We start from the raw sequence: 19,299 nt of genomic DNA, 5'->3' as shown, positions 1-19,299 counted from the left end.
TTTTGAGTTTAGAAAATGTTGATACATGAAATGTATGATGGGAAGCTTTTAAGTAGATCCTTGGAGTTGATTATCAATATTTATTAGAAGTGAGCAAATAATTCCACCATTATTTTGCTATATCATTTGGTCCCCTTTCCACATACATGTTTTCACCTTTTAGGCCTCGCCCCATTTTTTTGGTACCTACTGGTGGTGGGTCAGGTTAAGCGGATATATTTTGTCAAGTGACCTGGTGTTTACTTCTTAGACAGGACCTACTGTCCCCCCAACTGACCTAATCATTGCTTTCTTCTTAATGAAATACTTGTCATTTGTCAACCTGGATATACAGGGCCCTCGGGGAGCCACACCTACCTGCACATTGTCTAATGCTGCTTTATCTCACTGCATCTGTTACCCCTTACACTACTTAACTTCTGTTCTGACAATTTTGACTTGACGCTGCAGTTTAAGCAAGTGCTGTTCCTGAAGGCCCAGATAAAGGGCGTTTCCATAGTCCAGTCTGGCCAATGCCAAAGTTGTTACCACTGTTTTTACTGCAGGTGGGGAATACAAGGTTTCACCTTCTGAATTAGTTTTAGATTTAAATGTACCTGAGCGGCGACCTTGGTTTGATGTTGGAAGGTGAGACGGTCATCGAAGATGAAGCCTAGATTTTTAGCTTTACTCACTGGGGTCGGAAGTATTCCATAGCTGGGGGCCACCATTTCTGAGACCAAATGGTGGAGTCTGAGCCCAGCAGAAGCACCTCTGTTTTACTTCCATTAAGCTTGAGGCACTTTGCCCGCATCCAGTGATCCATGCAGGTCATACACTGATTACAGCTGGCCGCCGTTTCTTCCAGATTGCCTGAGATGGATACTACAATCTGGGTATAAACGGCATAGGACACTAGCGAGAAGCCAAACTGCCTGATGACGTCAGCTAGGGGGTTGACATACTGATTGAACAGCTTAGGGCTTAAAGATGAGCCCTGAGGTACCCCACAAGGAAGTGAAAAAATGTTTTGAACAAGAATCATCAATCTGAACCTACTGTCACCTATTGTTAAGGTAGGATTTGATTAAGCTTAGTGCTAAGCTTGACACTCCCAACTTCTGAAGCCTTAGAATGAGGATGTCATGGTTCACGGTGTCAAAGGCCGCTGAAAGATCCAAAAGGATCAAGGTGGCCTTTGCACCGGAAACCAGCATAGAGCGAAGCTCCTCTGCTGCCATGACCAAGGCCGTCTCCGTTCCATGCCCTTGCCGGAAGCTGTATCGTGAAGAGTCCAGCAGATTTTCTGAGGAAACAAAGGCCGTAAGTTGAAGATTTATAATTTTTTCCAAAACTTTAGCTGGGAACAGAATCCTTGCTATGGGTCGATAATGACTGTGATCGCTGGTGTCTAGGTTTTTTCAGCAGGGGGAGGATGGAGACCTTCTTCCAAGCCTCTGGGAAAATGCTGGACATAAGGATCTCGTTGAAAATCAGACATAGTTGCTCGCTGATCTCATCAGCTGCCTGTTGGAATATTTTAGGGGGGCAGGGGTCGGATGGAGCCACTGCTTTCACCAATCTGACTATCTGCGAAACCTGTTCTACATTTGGGGGGATAAAAGCATTCAAGCCATGGCCAGGATGTCGCGTAGGTGAAGAGGGTTGATTCACTTGATGCTCATTGCCTTTTCCACTGAAGAAATCATAGATAGAAAGCACCTTGTCCCTAAAGGAATCTGCGAGTTGATTGCAGACAGTAACATTGCTATTCAGTGCTAGTGGGGTGGGAAGTGTCACTAATTCCTTTAAAGTTGAGAAAAGTAATTTACTTGAGTTGCCCGCCTGCTCAATTTATCAGAGAAATAGCTGCTTTTTTTCTCCAGAATCATCTTTTTATATTCGGTCAGTGACTGTGTATAAACCATTTTTTGGGCTTTCGTATAAGTTTTTCTCCAGCGCCTTTCAGCTTGTCTGCATAGTTGCTACTGGATGCGCAGTGAGTCACAGACCAAGGTTCTGATTTCTTCAACCATTTGCTAGTAAATGTTTTTTTGGGAGCTAAAATATTTACTGCGGTTGCTATCCAATTAGTAAAAATATTGGTGGATGTATTTACTTCGGGCATTAGTGTCGGTTTAGAGGCAGCTAATGTTAATTGCAGCTGCTGTGGGCTGATTTCCTTCCAATTTCTCCCTTTAAAAGTCCTAAGTGCAGAATGAGGACGAGTAAGATGATGGGACGAGGTAAGTACCAACCGAATGGCCTTATGATCAGAACATGGGATTGGCAACCTCTCCTGCACTTTCAATTGAGGATTAGATATGAATATTCCATCTAGGGTGTGTCCATCCTCATGGGTAGGATGCTTGATCAGTTGTTCCATCAAGACACTGGCCATCAGCTCTAGAAACAAGATTGTATATTGGTCATTTATATTTTCTAAATGGTAGTTGAAGTCGCCTAAGATAGAAAATTCCTGAAAGTCAAAACTAGACTCGATGATATGACCTTTTGTCTCTACAAACTTGTTCTTAGCCCCTGGTGGTCTATACAGCAGTATGCCGTTAAATATATAGTTTTCACTGATGGTGATTCCAAATGAAAGCAGTTCACAATCAGGACCGCTTCCTGAAGTAGAGCTTTTCATCGACAAGGTGTCCTTGATAATAATACGCTATTTCCCCTCCCCGCTTTTCCTGTCTGTCATTCCTGATTAATAAGTATCCTTCAGGAATGGCTAATGATAGCTCCGGATCAGATGCTCCATCTGCCCACGTCTCCGTGAAAAATGCCATATCTATATTGTGAGCTTCCAGCAGCTCGGCGAATTCAATGTTGTGTTTAATTAAAGAGCGTGTATTCAGGAGTAGGCCCTGGAGGGACTTTTGCAAAACTGTTTGCGGGTAAAGGACTTGATGCGAGTTAAAGCTGCATTTTGTTTTGGTGAAGAGGAACTTCATGTCACACAGAGGGCACACCTTAGGCTCTTTCAATGGATCGAGTTGCGGACAGGAATCCTTCATCTGGGGGTTAAGACTTACAAGAGTATCTCTTGTATATTTTAAACTTGGGCCCAAGATCAGTAGGGAACGGACAGGGGGGGTGGCCCTGGGCCCGATCTAGATGCGGATGGGCGCAGGCGGGCTTGCCTTTGGCGTGCCAGCGGCGCGCCCTCTGTGCATCCACTCTGGCATGCTGCTTAAATAGCCGTGAGTCAGGCGTCTCGCGCACACATCAGTTGTTTCCAACCCAGAAGTACTAGTCAGGCATGTCCGGTCCCTTAGCCCTCCGCAACAAACGGCACAAGCCACGGCAGAACAGGGGCGGGGAGGGAAGATCACAACAGCTGTCACCCTGATTAGCAAGCTAAAACAAAGTGCCGGTAAGCATGTGGAATGAGGTACAAAAACCAATTACGATCCCAGCAGGTGGAGTAAAAGTCTAAAATGAACACAAAGTGTCAATCTCAATACAGTTTTTAAAAATAGCAGCAGGGCAAAATGATAGGTGACAAGACCTACTGCTGGTGTTCTCGCGTCCGCGCGGGCATGCTGCTTAAATAGCAGTGAGTCAGGTGTCTCGCGCACACATCAGCTGTTCCCATCCCACAAGTGCTAGTCAGGTATGTCCGGTCCTTTAGCCCTCCGCAACAAACGGCAAAAGCAACGGTGGAATGGGGCGGGGACGGAAGATCACAACAGCTGTCACCCTGATTAGCAAGCTTAAACGAAGCGCCTGTAAGTTTTGTGGAATGAGGTACAAAAACCAATTATGATCCTAACAGTTGAAGTAAAAGTCTAAAATGAACACAATGTGTCAATCTCAATGTGGCAAGACCTACCGCTGAATTCCAGATATAATCAATCTGTAAGAAAATAACATGAAACATAATTTGCACAAGCACCAATGCATCTTGGACAAGTGTCCTTTCTTTAGTATTTCATGCAAATTTTGCTGCAAGTTAAAAATATCTTGTGACACTTTTTTCTAAACTTCTAAAAAATGTCAAGTAACCTCTGTTTGGGCATTATTTGTACATGTGTCTGTTTCTCTGGGTTGTCATTACAGTTCGACTGATGGAATCTATCCGGCGCATGGACATAAACATCCTTATGGCTTTTTTGAATACATCTGCTTCTGCAAATTCAAATGAGAACATCTTGATATGTTGTAAAATCCTGGAACATCGAAAAAAGGTAACTGTGATTCTGCATTGCTTTACCGGGCATTCTAGGGAATAAGAGGCAATGTGCTTCATTTAAACATGTGGTTGTCTCATGGTATGATATATTATTTATGTGAGAATTTCAGAGTATTATATGATATGGCAGTAGAAGCCTTATCGTGGAATACAGTCACAAAAACTGTCTTTGGTCCAGTGAAACTTGTTTGTATCACCTTTGTTCAACCCTGGGTATCTGGGGCTTCGAGCAGCAAAGCTTGACAAAGAAACTTAGCGTAAATCATTTAAGAGCACCAAACAATGGAATAAGAAAGTCACACAAGAGATACAACAATACTTTCTGAAAATAGAACATATTTTTATACATTTTTTGAATCCATGTTCATCAAATTTCATTGGAGGTTCCAGAGATATGTATTTTGAAAACAATAAAAAAACTTTCAATACAACCACAAAACAGAACTGGTCAACAAAAGTTTGTACATTTGTTTAATGTTTAAAACAGTTAGTTTGTCAACTTCAGCCTGACTTAATGTCACTTTGGGCAATGACCTGGCCACCAGACCCTTTTCAGTTCAGTTCCAGCCTTTAGAAAACAACCAACATAGAGAACAATGAAGTGGTTCCTAAGCTGGGGATGAAGGCAGAAAAGATGTTCAAAAATCATCCTGGAGCTGTGCAGTCGACAAGGGTGAGCTGTGGGTGATTCCTTGGTGCATGGGTGAGGTGGGACAACTTTGGCCACTGCATGTGAGGTCCCATGGGATTCACTTTGTGACAGTCGAAGGCAAGCAGCGGCTGGGCTACTGTGCTCCCGACACAGCAATCACTGCTAATATCCTTGGTAGAGGCTAGTGTCCCTCTAAGGCAAGAAATCCTTTGATAGCAATTCTGGGTCCAGCAGACTCGAGTGCAACTTTTGGCTACATCGGAGATGTCTCTAGGAGCACCCAACAGCAGTCAGTGGTGATTCCTCTGAAGAGGATACTGCTTTGCCGGTTTCGGCTTTCTCAACTTTGGTATCCATGGTGCTGCTCCAGGGGGCCAACCAACTAACCCTTGGAGTCACTGCTTCAATCTGGCTCTGGGATCAATGTTTTCCCAAGCCGGGAGCCGCAGGCACAGTCCAAATTTTACTAGTTCAAAGTGCAGCAGGTGCAGTCCTTCCAACAGTGAATCCTCTCTTTGTGCTATTCCAAGGGCAGGAGAACAGTCTTTGTTGGGTTATTTTTCCAAATCCAATGTGTACTGAGGTTTAGCATGCATGGGGTACCTATTTTATCCTGGGAAAGTGCCTGGGGGGACAACGTGGTCACTATCCAATGGGCTTGTAGGCCCACTCCTTTTTTGCGACAAAGTTCAAGTTATGTGTGGCATTTCGCAATCCCAGTGTGCAATATTTTTGCCACTGTCAAGCCCACAGGAAAACTGGTTTGAGGACAGTGTTTTCTTCTCCGTCCCTGCCTCCAACTTGTCTGCAGGAACAAAAGTCATCCTGCTCGGGTGTGTTGTCACCCTTTAAAGGGGGCATTTCCTTTGAGCCTGCCTTTTGGGCTAACACCTCAGTTGGCCTTTCTGGGAGGGAGGTGACACCTCAGTCTGCGGCAACTGCCTTTGTGCTTAAGCCTTGGAGTTGTTCACATGTCTCCCCAGGTGGGCAGAAAGCTGTCTGTTGGCCCGGGCCTGCACAAAGCCACTGGACTATCTAGGGCACAGAGTGTCAACTTTTTAAAAGCTGCCCAACTTTATCAGTGACATTAATTTCGATTTGGTCATCAAGTTGAATTTGATGTAAGGTAGTCCCATTCAGAAGTTAGCCGGACTAACTTTCCTCATCAAAACAACAACTTTAAGGGTTTTGCTGCTAAGGCTATATAAACGTATATGTCTTGCTTAACAATATACAGCTCCCTGCCATAGGGGTCTATATGGCTTCCTTAGGGGTGAATTACATATATCATTAAGGGAACGGGTGGCTTTGCCATTAATGGCAATGCCATAGTCAAACTAGCATTGTGAACACTACCCTTCTAGTCTGCAGTGGGAGGCTGATAGCCTTCTTGTCTTTTGTCACACTCTGCACCATATACTAGGGACTCACAAGTAAGTTAGTGCTTGCAAATTGGGGTCATCCAATTCAAGAAATCTTTTATAATGGGTCAGTACACTGGCACTGGGGTCAGGTTAACAGGCCTAAGTGCACTGAGTCAGAAAAACAGCAACTAGTACTCAAATAGTGTCAAGAACTGGGATGGGAACATGCAAAAAGCCCATTTCCTGACAGTGTAGGGTTGTAGTGTGATGTTTTTGGGCCCTAGGGTACTGCAAAGGACTATGTGATGTGAAGTAGAGTTGTATAAGGTTAGGTTGTCTTGGCTTGTAGTCCAATGCTTTGTTATAGTGTACAGAATAAGTAAGTTAGTGTGGTGTTGCAGTGTTATATCATATTTTTGTGCAGTGTACTATAGTCTTGTGTAGTTTGTCAGTGTCATGCTGTGCTGTAGTGCAGCTATGTGTGTTTTGTGGTGTTATGTTGTAGTATGATGCAGAGATGTATTGTAATGCATTACATCGCTGTGTTGTGTTGCAAGTGCCTGGAATGACAGATTTTCATCTAAAGCATCCATTAAGTATACATATTGATATCGTACTTCATGGATGAGTCACTAGACAAAACAGTATTGTAACCTTTGTTTGAACATTTCAACTCTGTTCGGTCAGAGACAGTGGGAGAAAATGGCAGACACTAACCTCTCACCGAACCATGTAATGGCAATACACTGCTAGTTTGCTGTAAAAATACTTCAGATCTTGGGGTCTACAACCTAGAACCAGAAAGACTGGATCCTGCCAGGTATTCAAGATATCCCTGTAAAACAAATGTACATAACCTCATCAAAATGAAGATCATTTAAACACTCTGGTTAATCCAGAAATGTAACCAGAATCTTGCTTTGAGGGACTTATTGTGAAATACCCTGATCCTTATTACAGCAAATCTGTGAATGGAAAGCTCTCATGTCAGCTACTTTTGTCCTTACAATATTATGTTGAGTGTCATCTAAAGGAGCCGTTTGTGAGACGTAAGAATGCATGGCTAGTTTCTACTCTGGATAGGGATAATTGAGGAACATGTGGCACAAGGAAAAGGTAAATAAATACAGGTCAAAAAAGACTATCATCCCTATTCACAAAAGTAGAAATACCGGCAATCGTGCACATTTACTCTTAGACTTTGTAGTAACTTTACTGCTTTTGGCTATTCACCGTTTTCACATGTAAAGTTACAACACAGTGGAAATGTGCATATCCTCGATCCCTGAAACTAGAGGGTGGAGGCAAATTTATAAGTGACTAGTTGCCACTGGTAACCTTTCACACTTATTTCACCAGGGCAGAGTTCTCCTTATGGTATAGTATTGGGGATTTTTATTCTTTAAAATAAGTTAATGAAAATATTTTAATGTATTTTATTTTTTTTTAAACCTAAAAGAAATTGAAAATAAATTCTACAGCAATACTATCTTGAAAGTATGGTAAAATATTTCCTGTAAATATAATAAGCTAATACAAAATTATTTATTTAAATATTTATTTAAAAAATCAACCAGAAAGTAAAATGTATATTTTTATTTAATCTGAATTAAAAATTACTAATTGTTTGTTGTTAAATGTATTTAAATTATAATAACTGTGTAGTTCGTTTATATATATATATATATATATATATATATATATATATATATAAACATACACGTTTCCCACCAGTTCCTCTGAGCTCACAACTGGTGCCTCCAATTAGCGGGAGTGTGACCCATTTCATTCAACAACCAAAAAAGCAACTCGAACACTCCCGGGGCTTTCAACATAACTTTATTGGCCACATACGCGTTTCAGCAATCAGCCTTCATCAGTGTGGCAAAAGTAGATGTTCGACATAGGCAGAACCATGAGAATGTAAGCAATTTAATGTCACAATTGACTATATTCTATCCAATCAGTAGACAGTAGTTGAGCCAGTAGGCAGATGGTGAACCAACATCTCCGTTTGTTATTTTAAGGACTGTGTGACTTGTATGCCCAATGGAAAATTAGAGATGTCAACAGTGATGTCACTGAGCATGTCACAAGTGATATAATATGTGACGTCATCAGCAGTGCATTGCATGGGCACGAGTTAAAGTTAGGTCTACTGACTATTTCTATGGTTTTGTACGAGTGGAATCTCCAACTAACTATAACGTCCCTGAAACCTATGTTTTTTTCAGTGTGGGGTCCAACTAGCCCACTCAGTACATCCAGTAAGTGCCACAGTGGAGCTTGCCTCTGATTGGCTGCCAACACTTGTAACCAGGAAGTGTTGACAGCCACCTTGTCACTTGGTATGAGGAGAAAGAAAAACGATTAAAAAAGAAGAAAAGGTGGCAGGGTAAAAGCACCCTGACCACATAGGCCTGATCAGAGGGTCCCGCAGGGCCAAAAGACATTTTTTTGGGGGCTGTATTTTCACACCCAGCGTGACTCCGGACGAAAATATTTTAAAAAATGAAGCGCGGGAGCCTCATGTATGTGGCGCTCCAGAAGGTGGCAGATCAAAGGGTCATTAAGGGAACCATTGACTCCCATGCGTGCCACAGGATTAGGATATAAGAGCATGACCAAGGAGATGAGCGCGGTAGGGATTCCCAGTTTGATCAGAGCTTCTTTCAAGAAGGGCCACTCCAAGGGGTCAAACGTCTTTTCGGCATCCAATAGGGTAACTAAAGCAGGTGTTTGGCAGGAGATTCTGTTGACCACTGCAAAGAGATGTGGGTGACATGTTGTTTGAAAGCTTTATAGAAAGCTCTCATAAGGCCATCAAGGCCAGGGCCATTGGACCTGTCTAAAGAGTCGATCACCTGGGTGACCTCCTCGCAAAAAATCATCTTGCTAAAAAATTGTCATTGGCCATCAGTGGGCCAGACCTATGTCGATCTTCACCAAGTATGATGGGATCTCTGGTGCATTGTCAGGAGTGCAGGATGTACAAAGGAGTTCATAATAGCATTGGGACTCTGCCAGAACATCTTCGCCAGCAAAAACAGAGAACTCAGAGACGGTGCGCAATTCATCGACATAACTACCTAGGTGATTAGGGTGGATTATCCACACAAGAGTGCGGTCGGGTGCGCCCCTCACCATAGCACGGAGCCCTAGTGTGTTTCCCTAGATATGCGATTTCCCTATCAGCCAGATCGCGAAATTCAGTCAACAATACTAAACGTCAATGGAGTTGGAGGCCGCCACCTTAGGAGGCACTTAAGTCTATACCTTGGAGGTTTAAAAGCATTGCGGTTGGGAGTGGATATCTCATAGGATACTCAGATGCTTGGATATGCACACCCCATGGATATATGCTTTAAAGGCCTTCCAGAGGGTTGCCTGTGTGGAGACCGTACCCGAGTTCAATGCGAAGTAGTGGACGATGGAATGAAGGAGTTCGCTACAGAACACAGGATCATGTATAGCCTAGTGATGGATACTCAAGGTGCGCTCTGACCTACATCCATAGGGGACCTGTAGGGTTAAGAGAACAGGCTATGATCTGATAGAGTTTGCGGTAGAAGTTTTACCTTTGTAGTCCAGAGTGAAACATTAGCAGACAAGAACCAATAATTTAGCCATGTCAAAATATCATGTGGGGCAGAGTAAAAGGTATAACCAGGTGTGGATGGCTGTTAAGCACATCAGATATCCTGTAGAGCATAAGCGTCTGCAATATAAGGTGGAGTGCTTCCCATGATTGGGGATAACCATTCAGCTGGGTACTAGAGTCAATGCTAGAGTATGTACCATGTTGAAATCCCCACTCAGAAGAGCAAAGTTGGCATCTGCATGTCCCATATGGGCATAAAACTCCTGAAAGAATTGTGGATACTCAGTGTTCGGGGCGTATATGTTGACTAATAGTACTCGTTTGTCAGTGAAGCTGCCTTGTAGGATTAAATAGCATCCATTTGGGTCAGAGTGACATTTATGGAGGGAATAGGGGCTGCTTTTATGCATGAGGGGGCAGAATCCACAGGAATAGGAGCCATGAGAGGAGAAATAGCGGGGTGGGGGCCCCAAGTAGTCGCATATGATTGGGCGCCATTAGGTAGGAGACGTGTTTCCTGAAGGAAGGCTATGTCGCGACAGATATGAGAGGACTTGTTTGCCTTTACGTGGATTATTGATGCCACATATCTTTCATGTAAGGGAAGTAATGTCTATCACCTCTACAGGCCCTTTCTGAGATGGCATAGAGTAAACAGGTGTTAAAAGAACAGCGCCATGTCATACGCTGGCATATAGTGTACCTGTTGTGCAAAGGGTAACAAACAAATACAAAACTGAAGAGAAAGCAGAAAGGGCCCACACCTATCCCCCCCCCACCCCCACTATATAGGAAAACATCCAATAAAGCCCCGAAAAGGAGAAACAAAGAACTAAACAATCCCAATGAGGCTACTGCAGTGTTCTCCATGGGGGAGAGTTGACGTGTTTGCTTGGTGTGGCCCGTTCCTAGAGGAATGGCTGAAGCAGAAAGGAAGAATCAACCACATATAAACAGCATTTGTATGGAAAAAGTAATATGAAAGGAAATGATGAGCAAAGCATACTGTCTGGGGCAGTCCACATGTGTTATGCAGAAGTAGTCCCTATTTTGAGGGAGAATCCAAATACTGCAGGCCATATCAGCTCTAAGGGGACTAAGGAGCAGGAGTCGGTGATCCAGTACTTTGTAGCGTGTTCTGTCTAGAAGAGGAGGACTTGAAAGCAAAGTGTTTGCAAAAGTCGTTTGCCTCTGCTGGGTTGTCAAGGAGCGAGGCCTCCCATTGACCTCAACTCATAGACAGGCAGGGTAGAGCATATCATATTGAAAGCCCAACTTGCGGAGAGAGTTCTTCACATCGCTGAATTTCCACCAGTTTCAAAACCTTCAAGGTGGGGAGTCATACCCTGGGTAAGGTCCCAGCTTTCTCTTACCTGCTGGTGCTATTTGATGCTAATATGAGTTTTAAACCCCTAGTTGAGGGTAAGACTTGTGATTTGGTCAAGACCACGGGGACTGTAGCTAGCGTTGCACAGAGGTTGGCCTCATGGTGACTGGACCCTCTAGTTAAGTATTTTAAGTCCAAGTGCTTCTCCAAGGAGCTATATGACAGTGATGTATGGGGTTACATGACGGTCGATAAAATTGAACTCACAGAAAATACATTTTAAGGTGTATTCTGCGGGTCAACAAAGTACCCCAGCTTTTTTTGTTCGTCAGGAACTTTATTTTAGATACATTGGTGACCTTGTTGCTCTCAGACCCTTGCTGTGCTGGATCAAGATATAGACTGGAGAGGGATGCAAAATAAATAGACTGATTTTGTCTGATTGTCTGACCCTTGACAACATGCATCAAATCCCTTGGATTGCTTATATGAAGGCAGCTTTTACCAGCATGGGTTGGGTGAACATATACTGCAGTTATTAGTCCCCGTACCCCCTGGAACTCAAAAGAGGGAGAGACTTGTTTCTCAAAAGTCCCTTATTACAACATGAACACATAGAGCTTGTGAAACCCATTGTATAGGGGCATTTATTTTTAAAAACTGTTCAGGGTATGGAGCTTTCCTTTCACTCCTATCTAATGAAAGGTATAGATTTTTGTTGGTACGATTCAAGGTTAATGTTAGACCTGTCAGGCCTAGGGTGGTCTTCCCTATTTTTTTTCGCCTTGGCCTCATTTTTCCCACCTACTTTTTGTTGGCCATAGGTCTCTGGGCACCTTCCCATTGTTTCCCAATGTTAAGGTGCAGGTGCTCTCTTCCCCTAAGATGGCTGCCACTGACCCCTGCTACGGCAGCGTGGTCTTTTTAGGTGCACTCTAGTAGCCAGGAGCTGACTGGAACCCTAAACAATGTACCAATGCCAGCCTTCCAGCCTGCCCATAGCTAGAATGAGGGAAGCTCCTGGAACCTTCTAGAACAGGGGAGGTGACACCAACTGCCACTGCCAACTGCCAACTGTCGCTATATAAGGAAAGGGAGGGTAACTTTCCAGTCAGAGCAGAGTAGAGAGTTGGGGCATCACTGACCTGGGGGACCCACGCAGGAGATTTAGCACTGGGAGTGACAGGGCTTAGGTGCTGCCTTCCAAGTAGAGTGAGGAACCCTGACCTAGCCCACTGATCTGGCCCGGCGGGAGGGGAACCCAGGGACCACCTGAAGTGACCTGCTGTAAAGCCTTCAACTCTACCCCCCCTCAAGAAACCAAGGAACTACAAACAAAGGGCGTCAGAACCAACCCGCGCCAAGAAGAAGCTTTCCCGCGCTAATCAGGAATCTTGGGGATCAACCAGGTACTGATCTGCCTGCCAAGCGCTCTCCCCTCTCTGCGCCAACCCCCCCCTGACTGAACTGCGAGCCTAAACCTGAAGTGACTTGGGCCACCTGAGAAGCGCTCTTCCCCCCCCCTCAGCGCTAGAATGCTGACCTGCCTGATAGCTGCAACGGCTATTTTGCATGTATTATCTATCCAGCGCTCGTCAACTGTGCCCCCTCTGGGAAGCGCTGTGAGGCCAGAGCCCCTGTCTTTCACGAAGCGCTGTGAGTCCAGAGCCCCTTTATTTCAGGAAGCACTGTGAGGCCAGAGCCCCTTTCTGTCACGAAGCGCTAGAGTTGAGACTGCCCCCTCAGCGCTGCGGAACTCACCGTCGCAGCCTGGCACTCCCTGGGCCGGTGCTGCCTTCATCACCCCCTCAGTGGCCCCCGGGACCAGGAGAGGGCCGCCGCCACATTCCACAAGGCTGCTCCGGGCCCAAAGCCATTGCCTCCCCTGTCACATGGTGAGGGGACGCCTGCCGCGTAACCAGCCGCGCCCCCTCCACCACTTCCTGCTGTCGAGCGTGAGGCCTACACGCCCCCGCAGGCTGCTCTGCAACCGGCATCTGCGGGCACGCCTCCTCCCTGTCTCCTACGATTGGTCCTGGGCCCAGTGAGACTCGTTAGGTCTGGGACCCGGGGCAGATCTCGCAGCAGCGCTCGACGAGAGCAAGAGATCCTCTCCTGCTTGCTGCACCCGCGGGGCCTCGTGAAGCCCGGCTGCACCTCGCGACTGCCCCTCACAGTGCCAGACCACCGGAGAGCTCCCGAAGGAGCCCGAGCCCTCCTACACCAGTTGACCCGCCGCAAGGGCCCCGGAGGGCCTAAGATAGAATGTCACCCCCAGGGGAGGAGGGCGGAATTCGCCCCTCCCCCGGGGAACATCGTGGTTGGGCCCTGTTGGCCTTAGATGACTCTGGGTGGTGGAGAAGTTCTTGCGAGACTGCCAGGTCTCTGAACTGGGCCAAGACATTGGTTAACCCCTGCCTGGGGTCCAGACGAATGCCAGCTGGTGTAGGCCCTGATGCTTGGGTAATGGTGGTATAAGGAAGTGCTTTTGCTGAATACAGGGGTATCTGTGCCTTAATGAATGCCCAGTTCTCTCACCTAATGAGCTGATGCCCAATCTTCACTGTGATGTCCATTAATACAGAATTAAATGTTTTACTCCTACTTAATGGACGGTTTACTCTTGCCTAAGGCAAAGTTTCCTGGATGCTTTTAGTCACTAAATGAGATGGTTGCTTACATGAAGAAATGGTTATTGATGCTTGATGCAATGTTATTTGAATGTCTTTATAAAGGTTGCCTTGCAGGTGCTGATTAGGAACAAGGTTGTTGCCAAGCCCACGGTTATCTAATATTTAATATTTATTCATTTAAGTATTTATTGCTGAGTGATGAGACACATGTGCTTTTAAGGGAAACTAATAAGTTATTGCTACTGTGAATTTTTGATTGCCCTGATTCTAATCTTATATAAAAGCTTAAAAATTTGAATCAACCGTAACTGGTGTAGTCTATGTCCTTGCCTGCACTTATTGTCTCAGTGGATGCGTGTGCTGTGTAGTCACTTAACACCTGAGCTTTCAGGTGCCTAGCTGCTCATGCCAGGCTACCCCCGGGGAACTGGTGACCTCAGTTCCTACATTTGGTGGCAAGCGGTGGGATCCAGGACCTGTGACTATACAGCACCCTCCAGTGGGACAGAGTGCGCTGCAATTAGACTGGACACCTATCGTGCCTACAACCTTTCTCAATTAACCCCCCCACTGTCTAGCCTGTAGAGTGCGTAGAGACCTGTGTTGACCCAGTATTGTACCCACGTCCTAATATCTTTCCTTGATTTTATCTGGGTCCCCACCTGGCAAAATGGAGTTCCAGCTAGCCGATCTGGAGGAGTACACAGTGGTGCAGCTTAGGGAATTTTGTCAGGGGGTGGGGGTGCCGGTTGGGTGGAGAGCCGCAAAGGAAGAACTCCGTACCGCCTTGAGGGCATGGGTAAGGGTCCACCCAGAGGAGAGAGGGGATGGGGAACAGGAGGGACAGGTCACTCAAGGGGAGGCGGGCACTCCAGAAGACCCAGGCCTGCTCAACATTGATATGTCTGACAATGTGTTGCCAAGAAGACGTTCCGGGGCAGGGAGTATCTGGGGGGAGTGCGTCATCCCAGGAGTATGAGGACAGGAGGGAGGAGAGGCGATTGAAGTGGGAGCTTGCCAAACTAGAGCACGAGAGGGAAAGAGAAAGGGAAGATAAGAAGCTTGATTTGGAGGAAAGAAAGATAGCTATGGAAGAAAGGAAGTTGGCGCACAAGCTTCAGCTTAAAGAAATGGAGCTGCGAGCATTGCAATTGGGTACACCAGGAAGTCCCAATGGTGGCAGCGTACAAGGGGTTCAACAGGAGCCCAGATTTTGGTTACCCAAGGAGGTGATCGCGAGCTACACACAGGGGGATGACATTGCTAGGTGGTTGGAGGCGTATGAAGTGGCCTTGACCGCCCATGGGGTGCCTGAGAAACACTGGGGAGGTGGCCTGTATTGTTATATACCTCCCAACATCAGGGACACCCTCCTGTACTTGGATAAGGCAGACCAGTTCAGGTATTCCCCCATGAAGGAGGCGCTCATTAAAAAGTTCGGCCTCAACCCTGAAAGGTATCTCCAAAAGTTCCGTGGCAGCCATAAGCTGTCCACTGAGAATTGGGTGGATTTCTTTGACTATGCCCGTAAGGCTCTGGATTGTTGGGTGCGTGGCAGCGAGGTGCATAATTATGAGGGCCTGTACAATCTTTTTTTGAGAGAGAACGTCTTGGATAAATGTTTTCCGGAGCTGTGCCAAAATCTGGTGGACCGCAAGCTGACTGATCCCCGTGAGCTTGCGGAGGAGGCGGATACTTGGGTCAGCACCCGGGTGTCACACAAGGCCCCCGGGGGAGATGGCCCAAAAGGCGGACAGGGCGGCCCCCAGAAGAAAGAGGGGGGAGATAAAAAGAAGGAGTTCTCACGAGGCCCACAAACTAGACAGTTTGGGAGAGGAGTAGGTGCCCCACCTCAGTCCAGTTCCCCAAAGCCCACTTACCTTGACAAGAGTCAGCAGCCAAAAGTTGTCCGGTGCTATGAATGCGGGGATGTTGGACACTACAAGGGAGATGCCCAGTGTCACAAACGACCACCAGCCCCCACAGGTGGCAAGAGTCCTGGGGTGGCTAGTTTAGCGCTTGGGATGGAGCTGCCCCTAGATAGGGAGGGGGAGTAGACAGGCCTGACCCTGGTTTCACTTGGGGATAGAGAGATGGTCCCAGTGACGCCCTTACCATGGAATACTGCTAAGTACCAGCAGAGGGTGAAGGTCAATGGGGAGGAGGTGAACGCTCTGAGGGACACAGGTGCCAGCATGACCACCGTAGTGAGGCGGCTGGTGTCCCCTGAGCAAGTACTACCTGATGTGTTCCATCCAGCTGTGTTGGCTGACGGCAGTCTGAGCTACTATCCCGTGGCTCAGGTTCCCTTTGAGTGGGGAGGAGTTCAAGGCCCGTTGAGAGTTGCGATAAGCCCTGCCTTGCCTGTGGACTGTCTGCTAGGAAACGACCTGGAACATACCGCCTGGAAGGAAGTGGAGTTTAAGGCCCACACTGAGATGCTGGGGTCACCAGAGTGGACTTGTGTGGTCACGCGGTCCATGGTTGCCCATCAAGAAACTCAACTCGGGTTGGAGCCTGAGACAATGGCCCAACCCAATGCTGGTCCTGAAGGGGAGAATGGAGTGGAGAACACACCCCGTGTGATAGATGGGGAGCCTGTGGAGGTACCCCCGGAGTCCGTGGAGGTGGATGTTGTTCCCGTGGGGGACTAGCCGACCCTTGCCGAGTGGCATGTGGAAGGAGGGCCTACCCGGGAGGAATTCTGTTGGGCGCAAAAGGAGTGCCCCACGCTTGAAGGCATGCGGCGACAGGCCGAAGCCCAAGTGATTCAACAGGAGACCGGCAGTTTTCACGTGTACTGGGAGAATGGCCTCCTTTACAGTGAGCCTAAGGTTCCGGTGCATGGATCCTCGAGGGCCTTAGTGGTCCCCCAATGCTACCGGGCCTTCTTATTGGAATTGGCGCATGAGATTCCTTTAGCTGGACACCTGGGCCAGGACAAGACCTTTGCGAGGCTAGTCCCACATTTTAATTGGCCCAGGATGAGAGTTGTCTCTGACACCTACTACAAGACCTGCAAGACTTGCCAGGCAAGTGGCAAGATGGGGACCAAAATGAAGGCCCCTTTGGAACCGCTCCCGGTGGTCGGGACCCCTTTTGAGCGGGCCGGTATCGACATCGTTGGGCCGATAGACCCTCCGACCTCTGCGGGACACCGGTTCATCTTGGTGTTAGTGGACCACGCCACTCGGTACCCAGAGGCTATTCCTCTGAGGACCATCACTGCACCTGTGGTGGCGCGGGCCCTGATGGGGATATTTACCAGAGTGGGATTCCCCAAGGTCGTGGTGTCAGACAGGGGCACAAACTTCATGTTGGCCTACATGCAGGCCATGTGGAAGGAGTGCGGAGTGACCTATCGGTTCTCCACTCCTTACCACCCCCAGACTAACGGGCTCGTAGAGCGCTTCAACAAGACCTTGAAGGGTATGATCCGGAGCCTGCCAGAGGAATTGAGGTGAAATGGGACATCCTCCTCCCTCCTTGCCTGCTGTTTTCATACCACGAGGTACCACAGAAGGGAGTCGGGTTCAGCCCCTTCGAACTGCTCTATGGCCATCCCGTTCGGGGGCCCCTCAGCCTTGTTAAGGAGGGGTGGGAGAAGACTTCGAAGAAGCTTCCCCGTGATGTCGTCAGCTACATGCTGGCATTCCGCAGCCAGATGGCCAAGCTGTGGAAGGAAGCATCAGACAACTTGGAGGCTAGCCAAGCCGTCATGAAGGAGTGGTATGACCGCAACACTCGGACGGTGGAGTTGGACGCTGGACAGAAGGTGTGGGTCATGGAGCCTGGGGAGCTTAGTGCCCTCCAGGACCGGTGGACTGGTCCGTACGAGATTGTTGAGCGTCGAGGCCAGACCACCTACGCCGTGGATTTGAAGACCCCCCGTCAGCCCCATCGGGTGCACCACGTCAACCGCCTGAAGCATCACCATGAGTGATCAGAGCATGCTATCCTCATGGTGACGGATGGGAGCGAGGAGGAGGAGAGTGAGCCTCTTCCTGACCTTCTGGCGGCCCAGGAGAAGGATGGCTCAGTGGAGGGAGTTGTCCTCTCCCCATCCTTGACCCCAGAGCAACAGAGGGACTGCCGCCTGGTATTGGCGCAGCACGCCTCGTTGTTCTCCCTCATTTACACATCTGTGTACCCATGATGTGGACACAGGGGATAGTCCGCCAGTAAAAACCAAGTCTTACCGGCTGTCCGAGAAAGTGAAGAACAGCATCCAGGGTGAGGTGGCCCAAATGCTGGAGCTGGGGGTGATCGAACCCTCCAGCAGCCCGTGGGCTAGTCCAGTTGTGTTGGTGCCGAAAGCGGCCCCACCGGGCACCACACCAGTACTTCGGTTCTCTGTGGACTATCGGGGATTGAACTTTGTCACCAAGACAGATGCTCACCCGATCCCACGGGCGGATGAGCTGATTGACCGGCTGGGAGCAGCTAAGTACCTCAGCACCATCGACTTGACATCAGGGTACTGGCAGATTGCCATGGCCGATGGAGCGAAGGAGAAGACAGCGTTCTCCACCCCCGAGGGCCACTTCCAATTCAGAGTGATGCCCTTCGGGCTCAAGAATGCTCCGGCCACCTTCCAGCGGTTGGTGAACCAGGTGGTGTCTGGCTTGGAGTCCTTCTCAGCGGCATACCTGGATGACATAGCTGTCTACAGTAGCACCTGGGAAGACCATCTGCAGCATCTCCAGGAGGTGCTGCAGGCTCTGTAACGCGCTGGCCTCACCATCAAGGCTAGCAAGTGCCAGATTGGACCGGGATCTGTCGTGTACCTGGGACACCTGGTGGGCGGGGGTAAGGTGCAACCCCTCCAGGCCAAAATTGAGACCATCATGGCCTGGGAGCCCCCCAAAACCCAAACTGAGGTCCGAGCTTTCCTCGGCATCACGGGATACTACCGCAGGTTCGTCAAGGGATATGGTACCATCGTAGCCCCCTTGACTGAGCTAAAGTCCAAGAAGCAGCCCCGCAATGTGATCTGGACGGCTGCTTGCCAGGAGGCATTCGAAACACTGAAGCGCGCGATGTGCACAGCTCCGGTGCTGGCCACTCCTGACTTCCAGAAAGAATTCATCGTGCAGACGGATGCCTCAGAGCATCTGTGGCCAAATCAAAAAATAAATAAACAAGTACAGTCTCCTGTGCTTGTTTTCTTTAATTCCCTGGGCGGGTAAGGTCCCATGTTTTTGTTTTTTTTACAGAGTTTTATATAGCGCGAACTTGACCCGAATCGGGTATCAAATCGCTTTACATAGCACCAGTGGTATTACTTGAGGGCACATTAATTTTTGTATATGCATATAGGTCAGAGGTGTACGTGGCCCACTTCCCAAGGATGAGCCAACCCTGATGTCCCCATTTCCCGGGGACCAGCTTTATAAAATATTGAGAGGGCAGCTCATAGGCCCCTTACCGTTTTCAGCCTTGGACTCCATCTTCTGGGGTACAGATAAAGGTAAGAAGGGTGAGAGGGCACGCAGACCCCTCCCCGGGCTGATTCAAGCCCTAGGGACCCCGTTCCCAA

The 19,299-nt window shown here is 47.9% G+C and overlaps 1 long non-coding RNA gene across 1 annotated transcript in view; it reads left to right on the top strand.

Annotated features, from left to right (window-relative positions):
* The first annotated feature begins 4,048 nt into the window (after positions 1–4,048).
* Positions 4,049–19,299, top strand: part of LOC144799583 (uncharacterized) — a 31,745-nt gene continuing 16,494 nt past the window's right edge. Inside the window, exon 1 of the long non-coding RNA XR_013603842.1 lies at positions 4,049–4,178. This is a non-coding gene — a long non-coding RNA (uncharacterized LOC144799583). The remainder of the gene's footprint in view (positions 4,179–19,299) is intronic.

The sequence above is a fragment of the Lissotriton helveticus genome, chromosome 12 (assembly GCF_964261635.1).
Source record: "Lissotriton helveticus chromosome 12, aLisHel1.1, whole genome shotgun sequence".
Classification (NCBI taxonomy): domain Eukaryota; kingdom Metazoa; phylum Chordata; class Amphibia; order Caudata; family Salamandridae; genus Lissotriton; species Lissotriton helveticus.
Note: the sequence above shows the minus strand (reverse complement) of the source record. Positions and strands in the feature narration are given on the sequence as shown.